Source organism: Petaurus breviceps, unplaced genomic scaffold (assembly GCF_028583685.1).
Source record: "Petaurus breviceps papuanus isolate PSGF00001 unplaced genomic scaffold, PetGlider_PUasm1.0 38, whole genome shotgun sequence".
In the NCBI taxonomy this organism is placed as follows: Eukaryota; Metazoa; Chordata; class Mammalia; order Diprotodontia; family Petauridae; genus Petaurus; species Petaurus breviceps.
In genome coordinates, this window is record NW_027186304.1 from 5,470,101 (window position 1) to 5,485,347 (window position 15,247).

General features: G+C 36.3%; 1 long non-coding RNA gene across 4 annotated transcripts in view; it reads left to right on the top strand.

Annotated features, from left to right (window-relative positions):
* Positions 1-11,366, top strand: part of LOC138170321 (uncharacterized) — a 398,334-nt gene extending 386,968 nt beyond the window's left edge. For 3 of the 4 annotated variants that reach the window (XR_011170576.1, XR_011170575.1, XR_011170573.1), the window contains 2 exons: positions 4,302-4,421; positions 11,200-11,366. This is a non-coding gene — a long non-coding RNA (uncharacterized lncRNA). Of the gene's footprint in view, positions 1-2,754; positions 2,925-4,301; positions 4,422-11,199 lie in introns of all 4 variants that reach the window. The other variant, XR_011170574.1, reaches the window with a different exon arrangement.
* The last annotated feature ends 3,881 nt before the right edge of the window (positions 11,367-15,247 follow it).

Consider the following 15,247-nt stretch of genomic DNA (forward strand, 5'->3'; position numbering starts at 1 on the left):
AAGAATGCCATTGTAATACTTCAGCTTTGGGCAAATAGCCACTGACTGAAACTGATTAGCACTTTATTGTAGGGTGAAAAAAAAGATTGATTTCATTTTCAAAATATTGATGAATACCTGATCTTAATAATCTATGCTAGGGTGGGAAATTGATAGCAAGAGATTATTTCAAACTATCAATCTAGTTAATTGTTGCAAATACTTTTTAATAGTAATAAAAATACATTGTTATAATATCTACCATTTGCACAATACCCTACAGTTTAGAAATTGTTGTACACGTTATGTCATTTGGTGATCACATGAATCCTGGGAGGCAGATACTATTATTATCTCCACTTTGTTGACAGGGACAGGAACACAAAACTAGTAACTTACTGAGGAGGAATTTTAACTTAAATCTTCCAACAATCTATGCATTGTGCCACCTAGCTGCCAATAAGCTGATAAGCTGACCACTGAAATTCAGTTCTTTCCATTAAATGCTGAAAGGTTGTTTTCTTTAATTTATTTATAGTTTTAAACATTCACTTCCACGTGATTTTGATTTTCAAATTTTCTCCCCATCTCTCTCCTCCCCCACCACAAGACAGCATGGATTCTGATTACCCTTTCCCCAAATCTGCCTTATCTTCTATCATTTATTCCCTGTCTCTTATCTCTTTCCCCTTCTATTTTCCTATAGGGCAAGATAGATTTCTATACCCCATTGCCTGTATATCTTATTCCCCTCTTGCATGTAAAAACATTTTTAACATTAATTTTTAAAAATTTTGAGTCCCAAATTCTCTCCCTTTCTCCTTCACCACCCATCCATTGAAAAGGTAAGCAATTCATTACAGGTTATATATGTGTAGTCATGCAAAACAGCCAGGTTGTAAAAGATTAACTACATTTTCCTCAATCCTATTCCACCCCAATTTACTCTATTTTTCCTTTTGACACTGTCCCTCCACAAAAGTGTTTCCTTCTGATTAACCCCTCCCAAAATCTGCCCTCCCGTCTATCATCCCCACCTCTATAATCCCTTTCCACCCTAACTTCCTGTATGGCAAAATGCATTCCCATACCCAATTGAGTGTGTATGTTATTCCCTCCTTAAGCCCAATGCAATGACATTAAGGTTCACTTATTAAGTCTCACCTTTCCCCTCTTCCGTTGTACTGTAAAAGCTTTTTCTTGCCTCTTTTATTTGAGATAATTTACCCCATTCTACCTCTCCCTTTCCCCCTCTCCCAGTACATTCCTTTCTCATCCCTTAATTTTATTTTTAGATAACATCCCTTCATAGTCAACTTACACTGTGCCCTCTATCTATCTATCTATCTATCTATCTATCTATCTATCTATCTATCTATCTATCTATCTATCTATCTATGTATCTACCTGTCTGTCTGTCTATATCAACATTATTCCATCTGCCCTAATAATGAGAAAGGTCTCATGAATTTCAAATATCATCTTTCCAAGTAGGAATATAAGCATTTAAATTTTAATAAGTTCTTATGATTTCTCCTTCCTGTTTATCTTGTCTTCTTTCTCTTGAGTCTTTATTTGGAAGTCAAATTTTCTATTCAGGTCTCATCTTTTCATTAAGAATGCTTGAAAGTCCTCCATTTAATTGAATGTTCATTATCTTCCTGAAGTATTATATTCAGTTTTGTTGGGTAGGTGATTCTTGGTTTTAATCCTAGCTCTTTTAACCTTCAGAACATAAAATTCCAATGCCTCCAATGCCTTAAGTTAAAAGTTGCTAAATCTTGTGTTATCCTGATTGTGTTTCCACACTACTTGAATTGTTTTATTCTGGTTGCTTGCAATATTTTGTCCTTTACCTGGGAACTTTGGAATATGATTTCAATATCTGTGGTAGTTTTTCTTTTGGGATTTGTTTCAGGAGGTGATTGGTGGACTCCATCAATTTCTGGTTCGATTTATGTTCTAGTTCCAGAACATCAGGGCAGTTTTTCTTAATAATTTCTTGAAAGATGATGTCTAGGCTCTTTTTTTTTGTTCATTGCAGTCAGGTTGTCCAATAATTTAAAATTTTTCTCTCCTGGATCTTTTTCCTAGGTCAGTTGTTTTTCCAATGACAATTTTCCAAAGACAATTTCCAATTGTCTTCTATTTTTTCACTTTTTTTGTTTTATAATTTCTTGATTTCTCATAGAATCATTAGCTTCCATTTGCTCAATTATAACTTTTAAGGAATTGGTTTGTTTAGTCAGGTTTTGGGCCTCCTTTTGAATTTGGCCAATCCTACCTTTTAAGGCATTATTCTCTTAACTGATATTTTGGACCTTTTTTTGCCATACATTTCGTCTGTTTTTTTTAGGGTGTTATTTTCTTCACTATTTGGAGGTGGGGTATCCTTTAGAAATCTGTTTACTCATTTCTCTTTCCAGTTTTTCCTCTACTTCTCCTACTTGGTTTACAGAATATTTTTTGAGCTTTTCCATGGTCTAACACCAATTCATATTTTTTCTTAGATGCTTTGTTTTAGGAGCTTTTGAGTTTATTGTTTTATTCTGGTTGTAATGTTTTGGTCTTCTTTGTCACAAAAGTACCATTCTCTAATCTGAATTTTCCCCACTGTTAGTTAATTTTCCCAGTCAATTACTTGACTTTTTAACTGGTTGTTCAGGTAGGACTCTGCTTCCAGTGTGGAGGGTGTACTCTTCCAAGATTCAGGGGTTTTGAGCAGCTCTTTTCAAAGATACTTCTAAAGACCTGTAAATTTTCACTTCTCCCAAGGTAATACAGTCAAAGAAGAGGTATCTACTCCTCTCCTGCTCTTTACTATGTGTTGTGAAGAACCATAAGTACTCTTTTCTGCCTTGGAACTCTTAGGAGGGTTTCCTCTTCCCTGCTGCCACAAGCTCTGCTAAGCCACTGGTCCTCTTCACCACAGGACTGCCACCAAGGTTGGTGACCCAGATCCAAGCATGCGCAAAACAATAGAAATCTGCCTTAGTGCAATCAAAGAGATCTCTGCAATCCCCTTCTGATTAGCCATTTGATCACCCTCACTGCCACTGCCAGTCCAGGGCTGGGCCTGGATCACACTCCTCTCTCACCCAGGTTCAATACATCTTCCCCATTGACCTTCAAAGCTGTCTTTGGCATTTGTGGCTTGAGAAGTCTGGAAATCACCACAGCTGTCAGTGATTCAGTCCCCTGAGTCCTGCTCTGGGATTTCACTGGGTGGTCTGATCTATGCTGGCACATGGTGTGCTGGTCTATTTTTCTCTATCATCCTGGTGTAACAGATCTTTCCTGTCAGCCATCCAGGTTGTCTTGGGCTGGAAATTTGTTTCATTGTGTCATTTTGTGGGTTCCACTGGACTAGAATTTGTTTAGAACCATTTTTACAGGTATTTGGAGGGATTTGGGGGAGAACACAAGAGAGTTCCTGATTTTACTCCACCATCTTAGCTCCTGCTGAAAGACTTTTCTCTTAAGCAGCACCCATTGATGCATGGCATTTGGTCTCCATGCTCCCCACAAGCTATATATGCATTTTTACAGGAGCTTCAGAAGTTGGACTATTGATTGAAAATAAAAGATGTAATTAGAAATAAGGCAGAGAAGAAATGGAATCTTTTCTAGTTTTTTTAGTGAAGTCATGAGAGCTAAGATTTGGAGAATTCAGTTTTACTTAAATACAGCTTACTTTTTTGAGTATAAGCCTAAAGATACAGTTTTAGAGTGTTTTAGGATGATTTCTGGATTTTGTTTTTATTTTGAATCATTGCCATTATCTGAATAAGTAAGCAAAAGGGATCTTCGTCTAATTTCATTTGTGAGATAAAATAGGGAATATAGAATTAGAATCCAAAAGTAATACAGGAAAACATGAATGGGAGAGTAAAATAATCAGATTATTTCATGTTGCAAGAAGTGCCACTTCTGAAACAAGTTGTGAGGGGGTATGACTTCTTTGTATCCTTGTTTAAGTGAAATTTGTATGGTTTACACAGTCATTAATTTGCAACTTCAAAGCAGAAGAAATTAGCTCCCTATTTTTGTTTTCTCAATGCAGAATTTCTGATTTCTTTTACATATACCTTTTCTGTATTTTATTCTGATAGTCAATTGATAATTAAAAATCATGAAACTGCAAATTTTTGAGAATGGCTCTAATAAGAGTAATAATCAAGAACTAATGCAACTATAGACTCAGTTGGATTTTGACATCTATGATACATTTGTTTTCACCAAACTCCGATTTTTATATTGCTACTATATGGAAAGAACAACAATGTCCTGTCTTCTCTTTCTTTCCTTTGTCATTTATGAAGGACATATACCATACAAGAAATGATTGTCTCTACATATCTGGCTGCAGAAATTTTTTCATCAAAGTCATGGTCAGATGCCAATTCTTCCATGATGTCTTTTGTTTTCTAGAAAAAAGACAGGTGAGCTTCCTTTTCCCAAATTTTCTTCTCCCTCTCTATTTAATGTATTTTTAGTATTTATGATATTGTGACTTGTTTTATGGTAATTTATGTACATGTGTCATACTCTTCCTAGACTGGAATCCCCTCATTACACTAAGAATTAGATAAAATAATCCTGTGTACTACACAATTATTAGTGCCAAAATACAGGTGTGTAGAGTGAATAAAAATACAAACCAGTTAATATTAAATTGCAAGTATAAATAATTTAATATTTTATTGAATCTATGATTTCATTAATATGGTTAACTTTTCAGCAGCAAATCTCATAATCCGCTATCCAGAACTAATCATGCTCATCCATCTCTTGGGGAGATAGGGGAGGGAAAAAGAGGGACAGTTTCCCTAGATATATCAATATGTTAAAACTGTAGAACAATCATTTTCTTTTTTTAATCAAATGCTTTATTGATTCTACTTTACATCATTCATTTCCACAAGATTTGGGGTTACAAATTTTCTCTCCTTTTTCCCCTACCCACCACCCCAAAATAGAGATCCTACTGTATATCCCCTCCTCCAATCTACTCTCTCCAATATCTTCTCCCATAACTCTTCCAACTTTCTAGTAGGGCACTGTGCATCTCTATGCCTCAGGATCCTTATATCTTATTTCCCAGTTACATGTAAAATAATATTATATATGTATACAATTAATTTTAAAACTTTGAATTCCAAATTCATTCCCTTCCTCCCTTGTCACCCACCCATATTGGGAAGATAAGCAATTCTGTATAGGTTGTACATGTGTAGCTATTCAAAACATTTCCATAGTGCATATATTGTAAAAGACTGACTATATTTCCCTCCCTCCTATCCCACCTCCCACTTGTATTATTCTCTACTTTGATCCTGTCCCTTTTCAAAAGTGGGTTCTTCCAAATTCCCTCCCCCTTGAGACTGCCCTCCCATCATCCCCCCCTCATCCCCTTTCCCCCTATTCTTCTGTAGTGTGAGATATCCTATTTAGTGTGAATGTCATTTCCTCTCTAAGCCAAATTCAATGAGAATAAGCTTGACCCATTCCTTTTTGCCTTCTTGTTCTTCCTATCCATTGTAACCATTTTCCCTTGCCTCTTCTATATGAGATAGTTTTCCCCATTCTGTCTCTCTCCATTTCCTCTAATTATATTTCTCTCTCACCTCTTTATTTCACCTTTTAAGTATCATCCATTCCTATTAAGTTGGTCCTATGCCCTCTATCTATGTATACCTGTACACATATATACACCCATTCACATATAAATTCATACATCCATATACCCTCTTATATAGACATGTATGTATGTATGTTTGTATATGTGATATATGTATATATATACATATATATATATATATTCACACACATTTCTATTCCCTTCAACAATTCTCATACTGAGAAAAGTTTTATCAGTTATAATTATTGTTTTTCCATGTAGGGATGTAAAATATTTCAAATTGATAAGTTCCTTCATGGTTTCTTTTCCCTGTTTACCTTCTCTTGCTTCTTGTATCTGAATGTGAAATTTTCTATTCAACTCTGGTTTTTTTATCAAGAATGCATGAAAGTCCTCTATTCCACTGAATGATCATATTTCCCCCTGAAACATGATGCTCAGTTTTGCTGGGTAGGTGATTTAGCTTTTAATCCCAGTTCATTTGACCTCTGGATTATCATATTCCAAGCCCTTCTATCCCTCTGTGTAGACACTGCCAGATCCTGTGTTATCCTGATTGTGTTTCCACAGTACTCAAATTGTTTCTTCCGGGCTGCTTGTAATATTTTCTCCTTGATCTGGGAATTCCATAACCTGGCTATAATATTCCTAGGAGTTTTTTTGGGGGGGATTTTTTAGGAGGTGATGTGTGGATTCTTTCAACCTCTATTTTGCCCTCTGTTTCTAGAACATCAGGGCAATTTTCCTTGAGAATTTCTTCATGGATAGTTTCCATGTTCTTTTTTTGATCATGACTTTCTGGTAGTCCAATAATTTTTAAATTATATCTCCTGAATCTATTTTCAGTTCAGTGGTTTTCCCAATAATATTTATCACATTGCCTTCTATTTTGTAATTTGGATCTGTTTCGTAGTATCTTGATTTCTCATAAAGTCACTAGCTTCCATTTGCTCCAATCTAATTCTAAAGGAATGATTCTCTTCAGTGAGCTTGTGAGATTCTTTTTTCCATCTGGCAAATTCGGCTTTTTAAGGCATTATTCTCCTGATTGGCTTTTTGAGCCTCTTTTGCCATGTGAGTTAGTCTATTTTTAAGGTGTTATTTTCCTCAATAAAACTATTGGCACTGATTTAATAATTTTCTTGCATCATTCTCATTTCTCTTCCCAATTTTTCCTCTACTTCTGTTATTTGGTTTTCACAATTCTTCTTAAGGTCCTCTATGGCCTTTAACCAGCTCATATTTTTCTTGGAAGCTTTTGGTTCATCAGCTCTAACTTCACTGTCTTCCTCCTGTTCCATGCTTTGAAACTTTTGTCCCCAAAATAGGAGGGTAAAGTTGGGTTGCTCTGCTTGCTTTGATTCCCTCATTTGCTCATGTTGCCACTCAATTATTTGACTTTTGGGCTTTTTGCCACAGTAGTACTCTGCTACCGGAGAAGTGAGCTTCATCCTAATGGCTGGGCTTTTCTCAGCTGCTAAAGGTGTTAGTTGGGTGCCCTCTCTGAAGCCTCCCCACACTCTGGCAAGGTGGTCGCACACCACAGGATCTCCAACCTAAACTGCAATCCAGATCAAGGCAGGTAAAATCAAGAGAGATTAACCCTCAAACTGGTCTGTTGGTCCCCCTACCATCTGCAGGCCAGAAGCTGAAGCAGCATTGTGGCTGCAGTTGCATGGCCGCTGTGCCTCAGCTGCTTCTCACCTTGGTGTCAAAGGCAGACCACACTCCTAAACTACTGGATCCCAAAGTCCACACTGCACTGACTTCTCACTTTGTCCTTAACATCTATGGGTTAATAATTCTGGAAACGACCACAACTGTTGTTGATCTGAAGGCCCTCCAGCTGGTGGCTGGTTAGGCCAGTGCTGAGGCTAAAACCTCAGGCTTTTGCAGGGCTGGGGTCAGCTCCCAGAGCACTCTGCAGGCCACTTCCTGTTGAACTGTTCTCAGCAGGAGGTTAGCTTCTCTTTGTCACTTTGTGGGTTCTGTAGCTCCAAAGTTTCTTCAGAGTCAAGTTTTACATGAATTGGAGGAGGTGAAAGCTGGAGCCCCGCAGAAGTCCTGTTTCTACTCCGCCATCTTGACTCCATCCCCTAGAATCATTTTTTGCATGTATTGGAGGAGGTGGAAGCCGGAGGCAAGGTAAAATCTTGTTTCTCCTCTGCCATCTTGGCTCTGCCACCTGACAAAGCCTAGAGCAATTATTTTCAAACAATGTTCACATGTACCATCTCATCTGACCCTTCTGCCCTTCCTAGAAAGTTGTGAATGAGTCAATGTGTGTGTCCTTACTCTCATTTGGAAGATTTTGTTAATAAGGCCTAGAAATATTTGGTAATTTGCATGATGTAAGATAGTTCACATGATTAGGAGAGCACACAGGTGTTATAACTCTCTCAAAACTCTCCTTTTCAAAGCATAGCACTATTGACTACAACTTGAAAACACCATATATTTAAAAATAAATGTATTCATCTAATTATTTATAAGAACTAAATATCATATACAAGAGAGTAGTCAAAAAGGAAGATGGTTTCTTTCCAAATGCAATGGGGTAATAACATTATGTTTATATACATGTGTGTGTATGTGTATAATAGGTGTGTGTATATGTGCGTATACACACACAAACAGCATAAAGTACTTTGTGAAAAAAAATTCCAATAGAAGTTAATATTTAAGATTCATAAGGCTCTTTATCTCGTTTGATCCTTGGAAAAATTTTGTAAAGTAGACACTAAAGTAATCTTTATCATCATTTTTATCTTCATCTGACATTTTGGAACTCGACCAAAGACTTGGACAGGCTACAAAGTGAGGTGGGGAAGGGAGATATGTTGGTGTATAGTCACCCTAGCTTTCCCTAAGCTTCAAAGCATCTTCAAAGTTGACGTGGTGGAAAATTTACCAGAATGCAAATGATTCCTCTCTTGGCTGAGGCATTTCGAGAACAAGAAGACAAGGAAAATAAATGTGGCAAAGAAAATATAAAGGAGTAGGGAGAAGACACCATGGCAGTCAGAAAGGAAGTTGTGATTTGCTCCAGGGAAGTGAAGTGATCCAAACTTCAACCATGCCCAGGCTAAATCTTACATGACTTATATGTTTCAGGTTAGGGAAAACAGGTATTGAACTTCCTTTGCCTGTCTTTTCCTTCTCTCCAGAGGGAGTTGATTATGTAGGGAGCCATTTCCTCAATTCATATACCTACTGCTCTCAACTTATAATGAGTTTCTCCTTCCTTTAAAAAGTTACTTTGATTCTTAAGTTAGCATATGTAATAAAATCATTATTCAACAGAAAGACTAAATTGTGTTTGTATTATAGTTAATGTTCACAAGTAGAAGGAAGAGAAGCAGAGCATTCCTTATTCTAGAAATCTGATATGTTTGGTTTAGATTGAGACTGGGAGCTTTGAGATAACTTAGAACAGTTGAATAAATGGGGGAGCTTTTACACACTTGACAAGGAATTTGGTATTCGTATCCTTTCAGAGTAGAGGTTCAATGGACTTCTTTGGCAATCAGATGAAGTCTTTATATATTTTATGTGACCTTTCTTTGGAACCTATGAAAGATTAAGAATAAACAGGGATTACTAATGCCATATCTACTCTTCTGCATCAAACTTTGTCTGAAACATATTCATTTTGTTCTGCTTCTCCATTCTGTAAAACAGTGTTCTCAATATCTATAAAATCTCAGCTAATCTTAAAATACTAAACTGTGTTCACGGGAGGTCATTAAAGCATTTGTTTTCATAGAAGCTGTGTCATGAAATTTGGGATTTTATTTCATCAAATAAAATTTAGAAATAATTTTATTTAGTATACATTTTACTTATCTAGCATACCTAGTGTAGTAATTATAGTATTTGCCAAATGAATAAAATTTGCCTATTACACACACACACATGAAAATCTCAAAACATGGGAGATACTGTGCTTGAAAGGAATCCAACAAAAATTATTGCTCTTATTAAATGGAAGTTGACCATTTATGGTCATTTAATATCTATTGCATTAGAGAGTGTCACTACTTACACAGGGGAAATATGTATCTTGAAGTTACTCTTAAGGAGGGATTCAGTACCCTATGAATTCAAATTCAATATCTTTGCAACTATAGTTGGGGAATATTGAATTTGGGTGGGCATATAGGCTGGGGGGGGGGAAGGATGAGGGAGTATGAAGAGATGAAGTATCAGGAAAAAAAACAACAAGACAATCAGATTCCACTCCAGATTCTGTCATTTACAACCATTATGACCTTGGTAAAAATAGTTTCATATCTTTGGACATGTTTTTTCATGTGTAAAATATAGTCATTCAAAGCTCTAAAATTCTATGTCTTAAAGAATTAAAAAATGTAAGCAAAAGGATTTTATCCATCACAAATTTTTTTATTTTAGTATTTAACAATTTCTCCTCTAAACCCCATATCAGAAACCTTACTTTCACACGGAGGAGACCTGGGTTGTTAAGGCTATGAAAGTTATGGACTATGTGTTAAAGCAATGAACTCTATGGCTATCCTCTGTGCACCAGACAGGTTCAGAGACATCAAGGATTGTTGGCCAACTGGTGTTTTCTTTTGTTTGTTTTTAAACCACAGAAAATTAGAAAGAATATCTACTAAAGCACACATTTGCTTTTCTCTGTCAATACAGAAAGCAATTATAGGGATGAAATTAGGGATGAACATTGAATTGAAATATCAAAGCAAAAAATAACAGATGGTTGAGCCTTAGTTTGCATATCAGAGCTGAAATGGACCTCAGAATTAATCTAATCAATTTTCTTCATGTTATATGTAACAAAAGTAACACCTAGAGGGCACACACACACACACACACACACACACACATTTCATTAACTTGGGTCCCATAAAAAACTTAGCATTAAGCATCAGCCCAGTCTTCCCTTTGTCCACAATGTGATTCTTTTTTAAAATAATTGTTTTTTTTAATGATTTCTAAAGATCTTGCCCTGAAGTAATGATTTTCTCCAAAGAAAAACAAAAATCTAAGACTGTACAGAAATTTAAAAACCGATCAAGAGAAAAGTTATGTAACAATTTTTTTTTTTATAAATAGGAGTGTAAAAAAAAATTCAGCTTGCAAGAGACAGTTGAATTCTCATTCCAATTTGTAAGCTATCCCTGCATCAACCCTGTGGTCAAAGCTTCCAGGTGATGAATGTGTCTGACTTTTACATGCCTGGGTAGTTAGGATGTTTTTGTTAAATGATTCATTAAACTCTGTAAATCTAGAATGAGGAGCTAGTTAGGGAAGGGACAGTGTTTCCTACATGCTTGTTAAACTCTTTCTTTCCTTAATGAGCAGAGTTTCAAAACTTTTGACTCTACTGCCAGTAAGAATAATATACCTTTCTAAGTTTTCTAGCATATGGCTTGCTACCTCTTGAATATTTTTCTATGGGTAATAATAATAATAATAGCTACAATTAATAAAGTACCTATTTTCCAGACACTGTACTAAGCACTTTACACTATTATCTCATTTGATCCACACAGCAAACTTGTGAGACTGATGCTATTTTTATTTCCATATTACAGATGAGGAACCTGAGGCAAACATTGAGTTGCCCAATGTCATACAGCAAGTAAGTTCCTGAACTGTATATGAACTCTAGTCTTCCTGACTCCAGACCTGTCCACATACATAGATTTAATTGGTGATAACTGAGTTTAATAAAATGCAATCTAATTGAGAGTATACACAATTTTTTTTATTCCTTTGTATTTCACAGCTTGTTCCCCCACCCCTAATATTTTCATTTCCTTACTGGATTTGCTATAGCTACCAGTCTTTCAGTTAAGTCATGCTAAAACTCAGTGCTTATGGCCTAAGTCATCATCTCTATTCTTCTTTCCCTTCTCTTTAAAATCTTGATGGCATGTGTTACCATGTCAGCAAGATTCTCTACTTTCTCTTCCCTTGAATTTCTTATCCACATGGTCCTTTTACTTTCCTTGCTTCAACTATTGGTCACCTCAACAATTTCACTTCACTGCTCTTTCCTGAAACACAAAATGGTGTTGGGTGAAGTTAAAAAATCCTGCTGACTTTATCCAATGTACATGTTTGCTATTGAGACTAAATCGGACACTCCCTACTGCTGAAGAAGCTTTTTATTTACCTTTGGTGGACTCCCAATCACAACTTCCACCACCTCTACCAAATAGTGTCTTCATTGCTCCAACTACGCTAATAATGAGAGTTAACATGTACATTGGGCTATGAGGTTCACAAATCATTTTATATAGATACATACATATAACTATGTATTATATACATGCATACACATATGTACACACATGCATGCATACACACACATTGATCTTCACAAGGTAGGCTTAATTATTGTTCCCACTCAATGAGAAAGCTGAGGCTATGAGCAGTCACACAACTTGTCCAAAGATATACAGCTGTTAAGTAGCTAAAGTGGAATTTGCATTTGCATTCTGATTTTGCTGATTACAAATGCAGCATTCATAATATACTTTGTCGCCTAGCTTCCAAGAACCTTAAAAACCTTGTCTAAGGCTAAGAAAAGGCATGTGAGGGTAGAAGAAATCATCTTTTCTCATTGACCCTCCACTGGCTTTCTCAATTTTCATCATCTCCCATGTCATGTTTCCATGAAGCCAAAAAGGAATGAGGACAACCAAGCACAAAATAGGCTCTATGGGATTTTGTCTTAAAGAGGAAGCATGGTACATTGGAAAGAAAAGTGGTTGAATTTTGAGTCAGAGAACATGGTTTCAAGTCTTACCTGATATGCTCTGCCCAAGTGACTCTTATAGAGATGGGAATTTAAGATCTTCCCTGCCCCTAGGCCCTTTGATAAGCTTAAGTGACTCTGAGAACCTTCCTTGATTTGAAACTATACTCTTCCCCATAATAGGATGAATGTGGTCACCTGGAGCCTGCAGCAGGAGGCTTGGTTTTTTTCAGGAATGCCTATGCCTGGTTGCTTTTTGATTGGGCAGTGGGTCCAGAGGGCTGTGACACTCTCTGATGCAGGAGAAGGCTATATATTCCTAGATGTGAGGTTTTGCTTTAGGGTTCACTTTGAGAAGAATTATGTGATTTGACCAGACGAAACTCTGGGCAACTGTTGAGCTCCCCGGCTTTGAAAATCCAGATGTTGACGCTCCCTCTCTGGTAACTAAGTATGGATGTAATGGTCAGGCGACCGGAAGCCTGCCTGCTGATCTGTTTCTCTGCCTGTATTTTTTGTCTTCTTGTAACTCGTTTGTATTCTCTGAAGTTCAGGGTGCTGACCTTTCCCCCCTGAACTAGGTAAATGACATATGTTTGATTAAAGCAAGATTGTTAACGCATTTTGAGTTGCTTTCCTTTAGAAAAGCAGATCTAAGAACCTGTGTTGGCAGCCACCCTGGGGATGCTGGGGTGCTTGCTGCCACAGTGACATTGGACAAGTCACTTTAATTCTCTGGAACTCAGATATAGAAATATAGATGAAAGCAGTCAAGGAGAAAGCTGAGCCCTAAAATGGATAGGATATCCAGTATTCACATACATTTTATCTCCAAACCTGTCTCTCTGAACTCTGATTGCTCTCAATGACATTAAAATCTTTCCTATCACTCATATTTTAAAACATTATTTCTGTTCCCATACTTTGTATATCCAATAGTGTCAACTTCTGTTTATTCCATTTCTATAATATCCCTTAATTTGTCCCCTTTTGTACACTCACACTTTTGTTATTTTAGGCCAGGCATTCATCATTTCTTACTCAACAAATTTATGATAACCTTACTGCACTGTTTTCATATCTTTTTTTTTCCAACCCATTCTTCAGAGAATTGCCAAATTATTCTCCCTAAAGCCCCAGGTTGTTCATGTAATTTCCTTAATCAAAATCTCTCAGTGGCCCTTTATTATCTAGAATAAAAAAAAAATAATGTGCATCATTATAGTATTTAAGAACCTCTATAATCTCCCACAAATCTATCTTCTCAGGAACATTTCACATCATTCCCATTGGTTCTTCAGTCAAACAATTACTAGCTCTTCCTTTGCCTCTTTCCTGACTCTTCTAACTAATTGTACTTTGAAACTTAGGTCATATAACATCTTTATTGATGTTGACATCCTTTTCATCCTTCTCTACCCTAAAGGCCACTTTAAATGTTCCTTTCTTTAAGAAGCCTTTCCTAGTCCTGATACAAATCAGATGAACATACAGAGGATCTCATATTTACAATTAGAAGTAACCTTAAAAGCCCTCTAGCTGAACGTTGTATTTTTGAAGATGAGGAAATTGACCTTAGATTAAAATTATATGCCCAAAGTCTTAGGTTTTCTTTGATGATTTTTCTTCCTAATTGTGAACCCAGATTCTAGCAGACTTTCTTGTGAAAATGGGGGGATGAAGTAGCACAGCCAAGATTTGAATTAATGTCCTGTGATTCATAAGGTTAATTATTTAGTTAAAAGTTATGTTAGAAGCCATCTAGTCCAAATCCATCCTTTTACAGGTGAGGAGAGTGAGGCATAGGGAGTTTAATTGATTACTCCAGGTTAACACAGACAATGAGTTCCTGAAGTAGGATCTGTACCATCTAATTTTCAAAGAGTAGAATGTAATTCCATCATAGATCATTTTATCACAGATAATATATGGAACCATCATGAATGTCTAATCATTACAAAAGATCAGCACTCTTACCACTACACCACAATGACTCCCATTCTTCAAGAATAAGAACTGTATTATAAATTTTTGTGTTTCCAGAACTAAATTACATGCTTTACACACAGTTGTATTCACTATGTGTTTGCTGGCAGAATAAATGAATGAATGTCTCTCCCTAGAAGAGGAGTGGGCTCCAAATAGCAACTTGTTTAGAGACTGTTGAGTTCTGATTTATTTACACATTTCCTAAGGAAAGTTTACTGAAATCTGGATTCACAATTAGAAAAACAAATCTTTAAAGAAAATTATATAAGATCTCTTACTATCCCTCCTCAGGCTGCCCCAACCTAATGAGAAAAGATAAATTAGTAATTCAATGACTTTTCTTGGACTCAATTCCAACCAAAAGTAGATTGATGACCTTTGGCTGATTAATTTTGCCTTCTCCTTAGCAGCACACAAACTACACAAAATAGTTCTCTACTCTGAATGAGATTGAGTGAATAACTATATTCCACTGAAAAGCTCTAGATCATTGTAATGTAATACAAGATGTGCATTCCCTCATAGTTTTCACCTTTGAGAATCTGGAAAGTGATAGAAATTGGCACAAATAATCTCCAGTTCTATTGGTGTTACTTCCAGTAATGTTTCACTCTCTCCAGGGTTTCTGTATAACTATCCTATCAACCCCTGGAGCAGATTTAATGGATGACATTAATCATGGCCATAGGAGAGAAAGATCCACCAAAATAAAATCTAATCAAATAAAGTATCCATTAATGCATATGGATCAGGGAAAATGCATTATCATTATTGGGGGGGAAAAACAACTTCAAAGTACATTCTTTAATGATGTTGAGTCAATGGCATGATGTCCAAATATAAAAGCATACACACATATACATATAGATATAGATACATAGATAGTTAGA